General features: G+C 45.2%; 1 protein-coding gene across 7 annotated transcripts in view; it reads left to right on the plus strand.

Moving 5' to 3' along the window:
* Positions 1–15,031, plus strand: part of LOC122696614 (cyclin-Y-like protein 1) — a 248,887-nt gene that overhangs the window by 19,452 nt on the left and 214,404 nt on the right. The gene's annotated exons all lie outside the window — the stretch shown is intronic.

The raw sequence follows: 15,031 nt of genomic DNA on the forward strand, positions 1-15,031 counted from the left end.
GTGATTATTACTGTTCATTGGCTTCAATATCTTTTATCAACTAAGCATTATTGCAAATAGCAAGTCAAGCAATATTTATTAGCATTTTTTATTTTAAGAGCAGTGTAAGTTTTGATTTTTTAAATTTAATGTTACCACCGTTAGCTTTCTGACTATGCTTTTTGTAAATGTTCATTTAGAACTGTTTACTTAGAATGTCTGTGTATTTTAAGTTAGGGACTTAATAGGATCCTTTAAAGGTATAACGAATTCCATACTTGGGTGAAGTGAAGTGAAGTGAAGTGAAAGTCGCTCAGTTGTATCCACCTCTTTGCGACCCCATGGACCATACAGTCCATGGAGTTCTCCAGGCCAGAATACTGGAGTGGGTAGCCTTTCCCTTCTCCAGGGGACCTTCCCAACCCAGGGATCAAACTGGGGTCTTCCTGCATTCCTGGCAGATTCTTTACCAACTGAGCCGTCAGGGAAGCCCTTATTTGGGTAGAAGCAGCATATTATTCTGGTGGCTCAGCCGTTAGAGCATCTGCCTGTAATGCAGGAGACGCAGGAAACATGGGTTTGATCCCTGGGTCAGGAAGAGCCCTGGAGGAGGAAATGGCAAACTCATTCCAGTATTTTCGCCTGGAGAATACCACGGACAGCGAGCTTGCCAGCCTACAGTCCGTGAGGTCACAAAGAGTCAGACACGACTGAAGCAACCGAGCCCACACGTGCACCGACTCGCTTCTCCCTCTCTGCACGTGAAGAGGAGGCCTGGTGGTGATTCCGAACCTTCCGGGGCAGAGGTGGGCCCTGGTGCCCGGGCCAAGTCCCTGGCTTGCTTCCACCCTCGAGGGGTCCAGCCCCCTGCCTCCCTCAGCCCCCTGCTCTCAGGTCTCCCGATGGTATGACTCCTTTGTCTGACCTGCCCAGTTGGGTGAGAGTTCTTTCTTTAATCTCTGTACTTCAGATCTTGGCACTCATCTGACGTTTGGTGGACCGCGAGGGCACGGATACACTTGCTGTCCTGGGAAGCTGGCATCTCTGGATGCTGCCAGTGTTTGCGGCGGTGTGCCGAGGCCTGTCATTCAGCAGCGTTGTCCCATTTAATCTTCGTGACCCTCCAGGAGGGAGGCAGTGGTTGTGGATGGTGTTATAGGTGGGAAGACAGGCTCAGACAGGTGAGCCCGCTTGTTCAAGGTTGCAGAGCCAACGGCGCAGAACTGGGATTTCAGGCTTTGGAGCCCAGGTGATTGGAGCCTCTGCCGCGCTGCCTGCCTTTTGCGGAGTGGACACAGGAGAGCGGTCTAGAATGGCGCTGACCCGCAGGACTTCCTGGTAGGACGGAAGTGGTCTGCATCTGGCATCCTGCGCAGTAGCTGCTTAGCACTCGAAAGATAGCTAATCTGAGTAAATTAATTTGTAATTTGACTAAAATTTAATTTAAATTTAGGTGACCATATGTGACTAGGAGCTACTGTGTCCCATAGTACAGACTTAGAAAAATGAACATTTCTCAAGCTTAAATTTATGCTTTAACGTCAGGTGAGACTAAGCTAGCAGGTCATTTTGAGTTTTTAAGGGGTACTTACAGTTATGCATTTGTCTTTCCCCACCCTTCCTACCAACCACCGTTATTTTCTAAGAGCCAGCGACCGCTAACGTATTTTTTAGAGCATCACACAAAATGCCCTTAATTATGTAAAAGACCCATATAAATGTTAATATTATATAGTATGGTTAAAGGTGTTTCATTTCTTTTTAACAAAGTGAAAGTGGCATTGAAAGCATTGTTTTTATGGACTCAGGATTTTGAAACGGGAAAGCGTGTGGTCTGGCCTCCCTCCAACCAGAGAGAAGCCCGCGCGTGGACAGGGACACGCAGTTTCGTGACGAAGCCCAGGCCAGCATTCAGTTCTGAGAGTCGATGTGTCGCTGATTTCATCGACAGAATGGATGTGTTTTATACACTTAGGAAATGTAGATACCGTTAATATAAACAAGGAAGATTGGAAGTCTTCTCTGCGATCAGAAAGGACATTGGAAAGGAACTGGAGTTACCTTGTCTGGGGGAGTGAGGGGGCACCATGGCTGTGTTTAACTGTTTTCAGAGCCAGAAAACGGAAGAGAGATTCACCTTACTCCATGGGATGTCAGGGTGTAGAACTAGCACTGCCGTATTAAATTAGAAGGAAACCATTGCCTTCTTGATACAAAGTCTTCGTCTTCGTCCAGAGCTGTCCAGAGAAATAATGGACAACTCGGGAGGTAGGTAGTGTGTGCCCCTTCTCTGGAGGAATTAAAAATGACTCTGTTTGCTTATTTCAGAGGAGTGTTCAGGTCTCAGCTGCATGGTCGTGCTGGTGGACGTGTTTCCCGGCCGCTGGACTCGGCTTCGTCTTCTCCTCTGTGGGTTGCGAGTCAGTTTCTCTCTCTCTCCTTTGCCTTCTTGGAGCCTGTGGTTCATAATTTGTATAGTTTATTGGCCTAGCTGGTTTATTTAAAACAGATAGTTTATTTGTTGTAAGTTCTGTATATGAATTAGTAAATGAGGCTTTTATTTGTCTATTTATAACTTTCAAATTTATAAGAAAAGGATGATACATGAAGAATATTTGTGTAGCAGACCTATTCCATTAATTACATGAATTAAATGGGAAATTAATAATTTCCTGTGTCAATCTAAGGTGAAAATACACCATTTAAGAACCATGGAGTATGGATTATAGATAGTATTTGCAATAATGTATAAAATGTTTTAAGTAATAAATTCAGGGTAGCCTCCCCAAATATGCAAATATGGGTGTGGTGACTGTCTAAACAAGTGGTAGCTGTCTAATTGATTCTTTCTCCTTTTTCAAATTACATACAAGCCAGATGTGTCTAACTTTAAAGCAAGGAGAAATCGTTGAACAGTTCTTCCCGGTTTTGAGCTTGCCAGAGGTGTGTGTGGGTGGACTGGTCACTGACAGAGAAGTAAAGCTGTGTGTGGTTTCTGACGTCATCACTCTCCATTCTCAGAATCTTCTGTCACTCCCCTGTCTGCCATCATTTTAGGAAGTAGGGGTTTGCCTGGAGACATGACCAGATTTCGTGTAGCTTTGTAATCAGTCAACTGGGGACTCCTGACAGTGGATTTTGGAGATGGTAAACTTAGGTTGAGCAGGTTTTTACTCTTCTGTGTGGAAGGTAGTCAGAGATGGATGTTCAGTTGGACACATAGATGTAAGTGCACCCAGTGACCTTCCGTTCCTCCGTGGTCAGAGCCCATGAGCTGGGAGGTCCAGCTGGGGAGTTTTGACTAGTCTACAAAGCAGAGATTGAATCTGAGTCAGCACGCTTGCCTAGGTAGGAGATCAGGCAGGCTCACATGGATGTTTGTGTGCTTGCAACATTCACTTCATAGGTGGGCGTAGTCAAGGACTGGCATGTTGCTGCCCTGTGGTCTGCTGGAGGCTTGGGAAAGAGGGGGTCTCCTCACACCCTGATCCCTGCAGCTTCAGATAAGTGCTTATTGCCATGCACATTGCCGTGTTGTTAAAGAGTAAGAGTTTGTCACAGGGATAAGAATAACCTTCATGTTTGATAAAGCACCCGGCCAGAGATTAACAGGCAAGCCTTTGAATAGGCCCAGAATGGTATCGGTGCCTAGAAACAGCAAAATAAAATTATGTTCCTGAATAAGAGTGTGTAAGGTGCTGTTGTATTCCAAAAATAGCTGTTATTAGGTTAAGTGAGTAATAGAATAAGCTGAGTAGGGTGTATTTTGAAATTAACAGTCGTTTGAGTGCCAAGTTGCTCAGTTGTCTCCGACTCTTTGCTGCCCGGTGGACTGCAGCCCGCCAGGCTCGTCTGTCCACGGGATTCTCCAGGCAAGCATCCTGGAGAGGGTTGCCGAGCCTCCCCCAGGAATAGTCGTTTAACGCCAAACAGATGTTTTCTAAGAGCCCGTTGTGTGGTCAGCACCGTGCTGGGGCTGCAGTTCGTCCCAACAAGACGCAGGGGTGTGCAGCCCGTGTGGCGCTCGCGCGTTGCTGCGAAGGCAGCCAGGGACGTCGCTGCAGAAGTCCAGGCCTGCTCGGGAGGGGGCAGTGGGCAGATGAGCCGCGCGCGGGGCGGGGCTCAGTGTGGGGCCTGCCTGTCCTCTGGGCTCGGAAGGCCTTTCTGAGGAGGTGGCGTCTAAACCCAGGACGGGAGGGGATGCGGTGTGAGTTCCCGAGGTGAGCAGGCCCCTGGCCGCGGTGGTGTCGCAGAGGTGCCGCTCTGCCTTTGGGGGAGCGGGCGGGGGTCCCCGGGCGCTGAGGAGCCTGCCTGGGATGGGGGGGCCCAAGGTGCGAGTGCAAAGTGAGGCTGGCGAGTTGAGCCGGGTTGGTTCTCATGAGGCTTCTGGGCTGGAGGCCGGCTGCTCATCGCTGGGGAGGCAGGACGGCGTTCTGGACGGGCTGGACTGGGCCGCTTCTTGCAGGAGAAGTGGCGGACTTGGGGGGTGATGGCAGAGGCGGGGATGTGGGAGGCATCGGTTTGGGATTGAGTCTGTTGGGGAGAGGGAGGCACCTGTTCCTGGGAGGACGGTGGAGGGAGCGGGCTCGGAGGCTTCTTCTGGCCTTGCTAACTGGGAGCGGCTTAGCACTTCCAGGTGGAGACGTCAGACAGGCGGCCAGACATGAGGTGGAGTCCGCGGAGAGCTGGAAATACCAGTTCAAAGTTGTCATCGTAAAGATATTTAAATCCATGGAAGTGGAGGCCTCTGTGTATGGCAAGGGTGTGGGGAAAGAAGGGGACCCAAGGCCAGGCCGTCTGGAACCACGGGTGTGGAGTCGGGAGCTGGCCCGCAGGGAGCCGGGTGCAGGGGGAGGTGTGTCAGGCCGGGGCAGGGCGGGCTCAGTTCCTGGTGGTCCTGGGGGCTTCCCAGTGGTCAGGATGCCACGTCCATTGCCAGGGGCACGGCTTTGGTCCTGGGTCCTGGAACTAGGATCCTACAGGTGACTCAGCCATAAGGAAAAAATTAAATTGATGATGAATGAAAATTTTAAGTGAATGAAAAGTGGAGTAACACTGGGCTTCCCGATGGCTCAGAGGTAAAGAACCCTCCTGCCAGTGCGGGAGACACAGGAGACACAGGTTCGACCGCTGGGTCGACAGGATCCCCTGCAGAAGAAAATGGTAACCCACTCCAGTATTTTTGCCTGGAAAATTCCATGGACAGAGGAGCCTGGTGGGCTGCAGTCCATGGGATCACAGAAGAGTCTGACAGGACTTAGTGACTAAATAGCAACAATGAAAATTGTAATTACTTTTCCCACCAGGAAAGTAATGGAATAAAGACTATCAAGTTGCATTGAGATTTCCAGAGGAATTCTTTTATAATTTTCCAAGATGATTCGCATCACCTTTTCACGCAGAGTCCATAATTGGGCTCAAGAAGGCATGCCTTTTCCCTTTGGGGGTGCAAGGTCCTGCCCATCTGAACGCTGGCCGGTCAGGCTCAGGGACCATTTAATTAGGAAGCCATTGCTGGCGGCCTCTGAGTCTGCATGTGGCTGGCGCCCATGCTCTGGGAGCACAGAGGGAGCGTGGTCAGCACGCCCTGGCCCTCGCTTCCGTCGCCGAGAAAGAGCCGTCAGGGCTGCTGTCCGAGGGGATCGGCACGGGCGGCTCCTGGAGCGCGGGTGGCGGAGCCGGCCTCACGACGCTTCCTGTGGGTGTGCGCTGGCCTGGCCGGTGGCCGCCGCTGCCTGCGCCCGGGTGAGCAGGACAGCCGTTCCCGCCCCGGCGCCCGGCGCGGCCTTTTCCCACGTCTTCTCCCTGGACCTCGGGGCCTCGCTCAGATGTCCCTTCGTTCGCTGACTCTCCGCCCTCCGCACGCCCGCAGCACGCGCTGCGTCCGGTCAGAGAGGCATGCTGCGCAGCCCTTTCTGCCGCAGGGACTGCCTGGGTTTATAGAGTCGTCCTCTCGGTGCAGTTACGTGGCTTCCCTCGGTTCCCTTACCTGTAAAACGCCATGAGTCTGGGAGGATTGTGTGAGTTGTGTGTGTAAAGGACTCAAGAGTAGGACCCGGCTCATAGGGCTCAGGAGTTGTTAGCTGTTGTGCAGTTATCATTATTTATAAGGGTTTTATGCATTTACTGTCCTCATTTGTTTTGAGGATGGTGAAGGCTTATGACATGTAATTCACTATCTTCTCAACATGGTATACTGTGTGTAAGAGACACTCAATATTTTTTGCAGTAGTAAATTATTAAGGCAGAGAACTGAATGTGTTGTTTTTGTCTAGAATACTAGGCATACACACGGATGTCTTATGTGTGACCCTGAATACTTGGTGGTCAGTATCTCTTCCATGCAGTGCAGTTAATAAACAGAATTTAATGCATTTGTTAAAAATATATATATATACATACACACAATTTTTATAATATGAACCTGAGCTTGGTTTTAAGCACTCATACAGGTTCCTGTGAGGAGAGGGGAAATCTTTTTTTAAGATAAAAATTTTTCAGTGTTTTCCAGTTTGTTTTTTCTCATGATAAGCTCAGCAGCCGTGTCTGTATGACTAAATTCGGTGTACACAGGCAGCTTGGCATTTTAATCACCTCATCTCCAAGGGGTCAGTGCACTGGGGATGTGGAATTCTTCAATTTCAGAGATTAGAATCTTAATTGTTGAAATAAGACCGACTCACTTGAAATAGAGAAAAATATCAAATGGTATACAAAGGAAGTGTGATGTTATTAAAATAGTAAGATAATTCATCTAGCAGTCTTGTTTGTTGTTCACCAAAAGCCTTTTGAGCATCTCTTTCTCACTGGATTCAGAACCTCTGAATTTTAGCCCAAGATCTGCCACTGAGAAGTTGAACAAGTTCTTTGTCTTTACTTGGTCTACTTACGCACAGGACGATAAAAAGATCAAATATGATGATGTGTATGAGCGCTCTTAGAACACTGAAGCATTGTGCAAATATGAAGAGTTGTATAGTGTTAAATTGTCAGAGGCAGACCATATGTATGGTGACAGTTAAAAGAAATACCAATGACTGTTGGGATAGTCAGGGTGAACCTTAGGGGTGGGTCTGATTGTCCCCAGAAAGCATCAGGGGAGAGACTGTTTTTAAAAGCCAGTACCCTGGTGGGAGGGGACATGGGTAATGGCTGATTCATGTTGATATTTGGTAGAAACCAACATAATACTGTAAAGCAATTAATCTGTCAATTACAAATAAATAAATTTTAAAAAGCCAGCACCTGGAATTGGTGAAGTAGTTGGGAAGAGAAGAGCACGTTGGGAAATTGTCCAGCTGTGTTTCATTGAACATGGAGTGAACTGCCTGACTGAATTCGTTGAGCAACTGGAATAACCTTTCACATTATCAATTTTCTAAAGTGGATTTTGCATTTTCCTCCTCTCCAAAACAGGATATAACGAGTTTAATATTTTCTTATTCGTTTAGGGCCTTCCTCTGCCATGCAGGGGTTGGTGAAGAACTGGAGTCAGGGCCTTCCTCTGCCGTGCAGGGATTGGTGAAGAGCTGGAGTCAGGGCCTTCCTCTGCCGTGCAGGGATTGGTGAAGAGCTGGAGTCAGGGCCTTCCTCTGCCGTGCAGGGATTGGTGAAGAGCTGGAGCCAGGGCCTTCCTCTGCCGTGCAGGGGTTGGTGAAGAGCTGGAGTTAGTGAGGTGTGTTTGGCTTTTACCTCATGCCTTCAAAGGATCTCTGGAGACTGTCTTTTACTAAATTGACATATGCACCCTTTTGGAGAGTGTAATCCAGTAGTTTAGTGTATTCATGGACTTGGGCAGCCTCAGCCCTTAGACTACTCCCAGAGTGTTTTCATCACCCACAAGAAACCCGAGTCCCGAGAACCGACATTCCCAATCCTCCCGCCACCAGGCCTGGCAACCACTGACTGACTTTGTCTGTGGCTTCTCTGCCTCGGACATTTCACCCACATGGGATCCTACAAGGTGTGGCCTTTTGTGTCTGGCTTCTTTCACTGAAAACATTCAGATTTAGAATAAAAAAATGCTAGTCAAATTGATTGAGTGGAGTTGGAAGGAAATTTAAGAGAGCCCGTGAGAGGAGGAAGGTGAACCAGGAGGAAAAAGGACGAGACCAGAGGAAGTCCAGATTCTCTGAAGTGTCTGTGAGCTTGGCACTGGGCTGAGTTACTGGGCGGTAAAGCAGAGGCGGTTCTGAAAGGTGTGCTGACACTTCCTCCCTGGTTGGTGATAATTGGATTTTGAAGAAAGAAGTAATATCCTCTTAATGTGTAGAAGTGCTAAATGAACCCTTTGGAAAGGAGTTGGATAACAGATTATTACTACAGTCAACCTTTGATTAGTATGATTTCAGCTTTTATTCCTCTTTTTTTTTTTCATTTATTTTTATTAGTTAGAGGCTAATTACTTTACAATATTGTAGTGGTTTTTGTCATACATTGACATGAATCAGCCATGGTTTTACATGTATTCCCCATCCCGATCCCCCCTCCCACCTCCCTCTCTACCCGCTCCCTCTGGGTCTTCCCAATGCACCAGGCCCGAGCACTTGTCTCATGCATCCAACCTGGGCTGGTGATCTGTTTCATCCTAGATAATATACATGTTTCGATGCTGTTCTCTCGAAACATCCCACCCTCGTCTTATTCCTCTTTTAAAGTATAATTCCCGCTTCTTCCCAGTTTCCATTTCTTGAGGTATATAGAGTTCTTGCTCCATGATGCCAGCCTTATCCTTGGTTTATATGTGTGTGTGTGTGTGTGTGTGTGTGTGTGTGTGTGTATAAATTAATGGTAGAGCAACCAGTTAAATTTTTCAAATACTGACTGGGAGAGTAGACATCTCAGTAATTTCCCTTTATACTTTATTGCTTAATATTTAAGGTTAGGATAATTGGCTAAACATCCATATTTTATTAATTGGTGAAAGTGAAAGTCGCTCAGTTGTGTCCAACTCTTTGCTACCCCATCGACTGTAACCCACCAGGCTCCTCTGTCCATGGAATTCTCCAGGCCAGAATACTGGAGTGGGTAGCTGTTCCTTTCTCCAGGGGATCTTCCCAACTCAGGGGTCAGACCCAGAGCTCCTGCATTGCAGGTAGATTCTTTACCAGCTGAGCCAGCAGGGAAGCCCAAGAATATAGAGTGCCCACTCCAGCCTATCCTGTCTCCAGGGAATCTTCCTGACTCAGGAATTGAACCGGGGTCCTCTGCATTGCAAGCAGATTCTTTACTGGCTGAGCCACCAGGGAAGCCCTTATTAATGGATAATTCCCATTTTTCATTTACTTCATTGACAGTCTTATCTCTCCCCATGTCAGTTAACTTAGTGATTCTTACAGGGTTTGATTGTTTGTTTTGTTTTAAAGTTGTGCAAATGCATTAGCCTTTATAACCAAAAAAAATCTTGTCAGGTAAACGGCTAACTTGGGTAATGCTTGAATATGGCAGTGTGTGTAGCTGCATAGCAATATTCTTATTTGACATCAATACTCAGTTCTGATTGTACCATGTTATCCTTAATCAACAGGCATGATCCAGTTACTTTGTTGAGGGAGGAAACCTGTCATTAAATCGTTTTGTTTCTTTGCTGCACAATAGCACTGTTTACGACGCCGTTAGAAATCTGCAAGGCTCACTGTGTCTGCAGTGAAAGATACGGACAAAGCCCGACAGGGTCTTTGGGCATTTCCACCTCTAAGCATTATACATCTGCTCCAGGGCCAAATTAAGCCTTCTGTATTGTTGAGCTGTGATTATTAAAGCTGACTGGATAGCCTTAGTATTTTCTCTGTTTGCCCACATTCACTTTTCATGTAACCTTTATTGATGGAGCATTACTTGGATATATTAAATGAAGATTAGTAATAGTGAAAATTTATTATATTGATTAGTCAAGTTGATGTTAAGATTTAATCTTGTTTAAAATTTATTTTTGTTTAGCTGCCTCTAAAATAAGCTCTATCACTTAAATTTTAACCTCTATGTCTAGCTGCCTGTTCAGCGTTCCATTTGAATATTTCTTAGTTACATCAAAAGAGGAACAGGTCCAAAACTGAACCCCTCTTTTCCAGTCCAAGTCCAGTTCACCCACAGTCTTCATCTCAGTTAACAGCAGCTCACCATTCCAGTTAGCAGAAAACCCTAGAGTCATCCTAGATTTCTCTTCTCTCTCTGTCTGCATTCGTCCTGTCCGCACATTCTTTTAGCCCTGCCTTCAGAATGAACATACCTAGAGTCTAACCACTGCTCCCTTCCTCGTCGTCTGAGCCATCTCCGTCTCTTGCTTGAATCAATTGCCATGATTTCCCACCAGCTCTCCCCACTTCTCTCCTCCCGCGCAGTCTGTTCTTGGTACGAGAGAGCAATCCTTTTAAGGTGGAAGTCAGACGCTCTCCTGCTGGGACTCCCATCACAGGGGCCTGTGAAATGCTAAGTGGTCAGGGCCCACTCCTCTCCCTGACCTCACCGACTCTCGCCTCCTGTGGTCCTTTTGCAGGGGCTCTTTCCTGTCCTTCAGACGGGCCAGGCGTGCGCCCCCCGGGTCTCTGCGAGCCTCTGTCCTTGGCCTGGATGGCTCTTCTTTCAAAAGCTGCCTGACTGGCCCCCTGATCTTCGTTCTTTCTCAGCTGCCGCACGGAGCTGCTCTGACCACGGCCTCAGCTCACCCAGCCTCCTTCACTCTGTCCGACACTGGCGTCTGTGGTGTGACTGTGATCCCTGGTCTCCCATCAGCGTGTTCGCGTCCTGAAGGCCCTGATGGTTTACGTGTTCAGGAAAGTGTATGATGTTGGCAGCAGGACATTACTGGTACCCTAGGAGCCGCCCCTGTTTCCCCTTCCGTCACTCTGCTCCCCAAGTCTGATAGCCTTTAACATTGTTTTTAGTTCATTGGAGGTCGTCTCCCACGAATAAAGGTCAGCTGCCGATGAGAAGTTTCTGCGCAGAGCCTTGCCCCTCAGTGAGGCCGGAGTGACACTTGCTCCACCTTGCCTTTTCCGGTGTCTCCTGAGCAGTCCACAGAGCTGAGACGCCCTTTGCAGCACCAAGATTGTGTTTAGAGTTTATGGAAGTGCGTTTGCAGTCCTCTTTGCTTATGAATGCAAATGTCACAGGGACAGCAGCCTTTGCCACTTTGCTAGATCTCTGTGATTTAGATGAAGATAATTTTATTCTGTTGACAGTGTGGAGCACGTTGCAGGTGAATATCAAGGTTAATTGTCATATTGAAAAGTGAAGCAGTACATTCTACATCTTTCTGTTGAGAAAAATGGAATTGTTACCATTAAAGTGATTTTAGGTTAATAAGTTGGTTAATAAAAGCAATTAAAACCTGATTTTCTTACAACTTGCCATAAGTGCTTTGCTTGAAAATAGTTATCACTGAATGGATCTATAAAAAAGATCAAATGACTGGTGAAATAAAAAAAAGAGAACTGCAAGGAAAACCTTTAATGGACAGTATTTTGATTTGGGCATTTGGTGAACAAAATTATTCTTCATGTGCTGCACAAGATCCAGTAATATGAACAAACAATTTAGTATTATCATTTGTTGAGCACTTATTATGTATTGGTTCTCATGCTTTTTTATGCTTCCAACAGTTTTATAATGGCAGATACTACAATTTCACTTTTCTAAATATGTTTTATTCAACTTCCAAGCCTCAGTTTTCTTATCAGACCTCAAATACTGGGCTCCTTATCCTACATCCTGTTTCCCCTCCCCCAGCTTCTACCTGACTCTTTATTTTGTATTTCCTCTGAATTTCCTCTAAAGAGCAGCATATACTCATTTTGAAGTTAATGGCGTTTTTTAAGGAAATAGTTTATTTACTGTTAAATTTTTTTTTTTTATTTACTGTTAATTTTAACATCCTTCTCTGCCTCAGCAAAAACATTATTCTGCTGTTCAGGCATAATTATTGTGGCAAGTTTATGGCATCTTTTCAAGCCTTGGTTAGGCTAATTGAACGTCTGAATACCTTTATGGTATTAAAATTTTTTCTGGTTCTCTATAACTGGGTTTCTTTTTCTTGGCCCTTAAGGCTTTCTTGGAGCTTCCCAGGTGACACTAGCAGCAAAAGAACCCACCTGCCAGTGCAGGAGACGTAAGAGAGTCGAGTTTGATCCCTGTGTCAGGAAGATCCCCTGCAGGAGGAGATGGCCCCCCCAGTCCAGGATCCTTGCCTGGAGAACCCCGTGGACAGAGGAGCCTGGCGGGCCGCGGTCCTGGGATCACAGAGAGCCGGGCTGAAGCGACTCAGCGCAGCACAGCACGGCTTTCTTCCCGATAGTTCTCTTCAGAATACTTAAGTGTGATAAGATGCAGCAGATTTCCTTCCACCTAATGCCAGTTTAGAGAATATTTGCGTTTTTATGAGAACTGTGTTGCTCCGGACTTTTCTTTAGGCCCGTTTGTTCGTTTTCACTTGCTGGTTTAGACGCCGCTGTGTGTCTGGCGCAGCCCTGACGGCATTTCCCTGCTCTGGCCAGGCTTTTTCTTTCAACTCGTGCAGTTTTCAATCTCGTTATTCTTGTGTTTATTAAGGGCAATTTCATAGAAAACATATACTCTCAGTTTTATATGGAAAACAAAGTATATTGTTACAGGGAAAAATGTTAAATATGCCTAAGTTTGATTTTTGATTTTTTGGAGACATACCTAGGAGAAACTTAAGATGAGTATGCCTTATGCAGAAACTTTAACTAAGAAAGATTAAATGATCTTTAGTAATGGATTCTCACCATATGTTGACAGGTTCATATTTGCATATTTGTATAATCTGTCCTGATTTCAGATACTCCTCCTTATTTTCTCTTTATTAAAGACATTTATAAATGAAAATACTCTTTGGGCCTACTTATGGTCTAGTAATGTGCTTAGCCAATATTTAAGGCACTGTGGGGATACTCACAAAGGAGGTTAAGATAGTGAAAGATACTGAGATCACAGTTCTATTTACATGAGAATCGAGGGTCCTAAATGAAAAAAAAAAAAAAACCTACTGAGTATTTGCTGTCTGGTAAAAGAGGATATATAACTGGTAGTGATAAATAGTTTATACATTGTTCTGTTTTTAGCTTTGTGGAAATTTTATTTTCTCATATACGTTCTCCCTTTTAACAAGTCACATGACTGTGTAGTCTACTTTCTCAGAATTAGTGTTCATTAGCCTCCTTAATGAAGATTTTTACAGTCAGAGTGGAAGAGGGCCAACTTTTTATTGTTAGTGCACAGCATAATTAACCATACAAGGTTTGTTTATTATAGCCGAGAACTAGAACAATGCTTCAAAGAGGAAAACACACAGAAGATTAGTGAAGAACAGCAGCGTGTGAGGCTGGCCAATTGTAATAATACCTTCAGTGGGTAGTTGGTAAATTTGTAAGCACATGCTTACATTTTCCAGATAATAGGAACTAAAATGTCTGATTTTAATTGCCATTTCTGTTACACTGTTGCAAGGAAATAATGGAAATTTTGCTTGGAGAAATGATTGTATTGGAGAAGTGTTATGTATAGTTTGATTCTGAAAGCCTGAGCTCTTTACAAATGGGTAATGTTACAAAAGTAATGAAATTCACTCTAAGGCACAGTTTTTTTTGGGGGGGAGTGGTTTCTGATTTTATTGAATTAGACCTAAAGAAAAATGATATATTCCAATAACTAAATAATAAATTTGCAATAGATAGTGTGCAGAGAATTTAGGGTTTTGTTCAGCCTATGTTTTCTGGGGAAGTCCTGATTTCAGATACTCCCCCTCATTTTCTCTTTATTAAATACATTTATAAATGAAAATACCCTTTGGGCCTACTTATTATGGTCTAGTAAATGTGCTTAGCCAATATCCCGACAAGGCACTGTGGGGATACATAGAAAGAAAGTTAAGATAGTGAAAGATACTGAGATCACAGTTCTATTTACAGGAGAATGGAGGGTCCTAAATGAAAAAAATAACAAAAAACCCTACAGAGTATTTACTGTCTGGTAACAGAGGAAATATAACCGGTAATGATAAATAGGTTGTACACTGTCCTAAAACGGGTACACGGGAAACCCTGAGTTCTCACATGTGAGTACGCAGAATACCGTGTTCTCCCTCAGATAATCTGCACGGCGTCTGTCTCGGGGGTGTCTGCACCCTGTCATTTTGTTGTGGAGACTGAGTTCCGGAGAGCTTACGTTGTGGAAGCGCACACAAAGCCAGAATTCAGATCCTAACTTTAAATCCCATTTTCTTTCCACTAAACCCGAATAAATGGCTAGATACCCTCAAGGGACAGAATTTCTTCAAACTTGAGTCGGTCGGCACGGTGTTGGATGTCATCAGTGAAATGCTCAGACTGAACTCATCAAAGAAGGAATCGGCTAGGCCTTACCTGGCTCCTGACAGTACCAATCCAGGTGAGGAAGGGACTCTTGATATTCATAATAATAGCATGAGGGATTAAAGTCGTCAGAGTAAGCAAGTAGTTCTGTTCAGAAATAATATATTGAATTAGAAAGGCACTTTATAGTTTTAAAGGACACTTCCATATCTGTTACTTGAGCACCTTAAACCTTTCATTAGATCTGCTGAATGATTGGTTTTGTTCCCTCTTGAACCTTTCTCAGGTAAAGAAGAACCATGCCTCTTTAAGTCCAGAAATTGTCTTTGCGAATTAACATACATGGATCTTGTTGGGCAGTTATGGATAAATGGATGGCTGAATGAATAAACAAAAGGACAGGACTCAAAAGGAGTAACAAGATGCTTCCAGTTGTTTAAAATAGACAATAAAATATATTTTGAGCATAGACTACCTGGTTATATAATCAGTTAAAAATGAGGCACTTCATGAAATCTTCTGAAACCGTAGTGGCACACATCCTCGCCAAGAATTACACGGGAGGGCGTGACAGCGCGCCTGGGTCGTGGCCCGGCGCTTAGAGCGTTCAGTCACTGCTGTTAAGTGAGGAGGTGACCACAGGGGAGACTTCTAGTCTTACTCCTTTTTCCATTTCTCAAAAAGCCGCTTCCCAAAGAATACAAAAAAAAAAAAAAAAGAATCTT

The sequence above is a fragment of the Cervus elaphus genome, chromosome 6 (assembly GCF_910594005.1).
Source record: "Cervus elaphus chromosome 6, mCerEla1.1, whole genome shotgun sequence".
Taxonomy (NCBI): Eukaryota; Metazoa; Chordata; class Mammalia; order Artiodactyla; family Cervidae; genus Cervus; species Cervus elaphus.